Raw genomic sequence first — 2,500 nt, forward strand, 5'->3', positions numbered from 1 at the left:
GTTGTTTGGCGGTGGGGGGTAGCCAAACAACTTTGTTGCAGGCCAGGCCTGGGTCTGACGGCGTTCGTGGAGAGCGGGTTGTGGGTACATCTGGGGCTCTTGAGCGGGTCGTGGGACTACCAATTCCCACGACGGGGAAAGGCAGCAGGCGGATAGACAGGGGGCCATATCGTTACCGGGAGGGCCGTCTCCGCTGTCTTCAAGCGGTGAGGCGCTCCGACCCTCTGGTTCTTCCCCGAGGTCCCGGGAGCGGGGATGTGCAGCCTCCTGAGCTCCGGCTGGTGTACCTGAATGCCAGGTCCGTGGTTAATAAAGCTCCCCTCGTTAGGGATCTAGTTGAGGGTGAGCATGCGGACCTGGCTTGCATCACGGAGACTTGGTTGGGCCCAGAGGGTGGGGTCCCTTTGGTTGACCTCTGCCCACCAGGTTTCCGGGTGCTACACCGGCCACGAGCTCAAGGTAGGGGTGGGGGAGTGGCGGTTACCATTAGGGAGACCTTATGTCCGCGGGAGGCCACCGTTTCTCAGATAGTCGGGTGTGAGTCTCTCTTCATGAGATTTGGTCCTGGGGCGCAGTTGGGCTTGCTGCTGGTGTACATTTCGCCTAGTCTCACAGCGGCAGCCCTGCCCGAGCTGCTCGATATCCTCTCGGGTTTGGTGGTTGAGTTTCCCAAACTTATAGTTTTGGGAGACTTCAATCTACCATCCCTGGGAGGTTCATCTGAGCTAGCTCGGGAGTTCATGGCTTCCATGGCGGCCATGGACCTGACGCAAGTAATTTCAGAGCCAACTCATGAGGGAGGCCACACCCTTGACCTGATTTTTTTATCTAGACGGTGGTTGGATGATCTAGGTGGGGGCTCTCCATTTATTATGCCCCTGTCATGGACCGATCATCATCTCCTGCGGCTGGTCTTCCGCTTTGCCACCCCCCGCCGTGGGGGTACGGAGCCAATTAGATGGTACCGCCCCAGACGCTTAATGGATCCTGACAGATTCCAAGCGGCGCTGGGGTCCCCACCTGCCTCCACTGCTCACAGCTCGGCTGATGCCTTAGTGGAAGCCTGGGGAAGGGCAGCCACTGAGGCACTTGACCGGGTTGTACCCTTGCGGCCCCTGACCCGGCGCAGATCCCAGCGAGCTCCATGGTTTTCCGCGGAGCTCCGGGAGATGAAGCGCCGGAAACGGGGCCTAGAGAGCTGCTGGAGGTCTAGCCGATCCGAACCCGACCGATTGCGGTTAAGAACCTATATTAGGTCTTATCTCGCAGCGATGAGGGTGGCGAGGTGTAATTACTTCTCCACCCTCATCGCGTCCGCAGATAATCGCCCGGCCGCCTTGTTTAGGGTGACTCGCTCACTTCTCAATCAGGAGGTGAGGGAGGATCCCTTGCAAGGTCGTGCCGAGGAATTTAGTCATCATCTGTCGGATAAAATCGCTCGGATTCGGACCGGTTTGGACTCCAGCTGGGCAGAGTCAGGCGATCAGGACACGGGCGGTCTTGTCAATGTTATCTGGGAAGAGTTTGATTCTGTGACCCCTGATGAAGTGGACAGGATTATGGGGAGGCTGAGCTCCTCCACATGTTTGTTGGACCCGTGCCCTTCCTGGCTGGTTTATGCAGCTAGGGAGAGGACACGAGGCTGGCTCCAGGCGGTTATATCTGCTTCTTTGAGTGAGGGTTATTTCCCCGCCGTCTTGAAGGAGGCGGTGGTGAGACCTCTCCTCAAGAAGCCTGTCCTGGACCCAGCCGTTTTGAACAACTTTCGTCCAGTCTCCAACCTTCGCTTTCTTGCGAAGGTTGTTGAGAGTGTGGTGGCGCATCAGCTCCCTCTGGTCCTGGATGAAGCGGATTATCTGGACCCCTACCAATCGGGTTTCAGGCCCGGGTACAGCACGGAGACGGCATTGGTCGCTCTGGTGAATGATCTCTGGAGGGCGCGGGATAGGGGACATTCCTCTATCCTAGTCCTATTAGACCTCTCAGCGGCTTTCGATACCATCGACCATGGTATCTTGCTGCGGCGTCTCAGGGGATTGGGAGTGGGAGGCACAGTTCTTCAGTGGTTCTCCTCCTATCTCCTGGGACGCTCGGAGTCGGTGTTGGCAGGGGGGCAGAGATCGGCCCCTAGGTCTCTCGTTTGTGGAGTTCCTCAGGGGTCGGTTCTCTCGCCTCTCCTGTTCAACATCTATATGAAACCGCTGGGTGAGATCATTCGTGGTTTTGGAGTTGGGTATCATCAGTATGCCGATGATACCCAACTTTTCTTTTCGACCCCAAACCACCCCAGTGATGCCCTCGCCGTGATGTCCCGTTGCCTGGAGGCGGTTCGGGTCTGGATGGGGAGGAACAGACTTCAGCTCAACCCTGACAAGACTGAGTGGCTGTGCATTCCGGCATCCCGGGACATTCCAAATGTTCCATCTCTTTCTATGGGGGGTGAGCTCTTACCCCCCGTGGATAGGGCTCGCAACTTGGGAGTCCTTCTAGATTCGCGGCT

General features: G+C 57.6%; 1 protein-coding gene across 1 annotated transcript in view; it reads left to right on the plus strand.

The window, feature by feature from the left end:
• MYO3B (myosin IIIB) overlaps positions 1-2,500 on the plus strand; it is a gene marked incomplete at both ends in the record, with an annotated part of 400,700 nt that overhangs the window by 677 nt on the left and 397,523 nt on the right. The window lies entirely within an intron of this gene.

The sequence above is a fragment of the Vipera ursinii genome (genome assembly GCF_947247035.1).
Source record: "Vipera ursinii genome assembly, chromosome: 1".
NCBI classification, from domain to species: Eukaryota; Metazoa; Chordata; class Lepidosauria; order Squamata; family Viperidae; genus Vipera; species Vipera ursinii.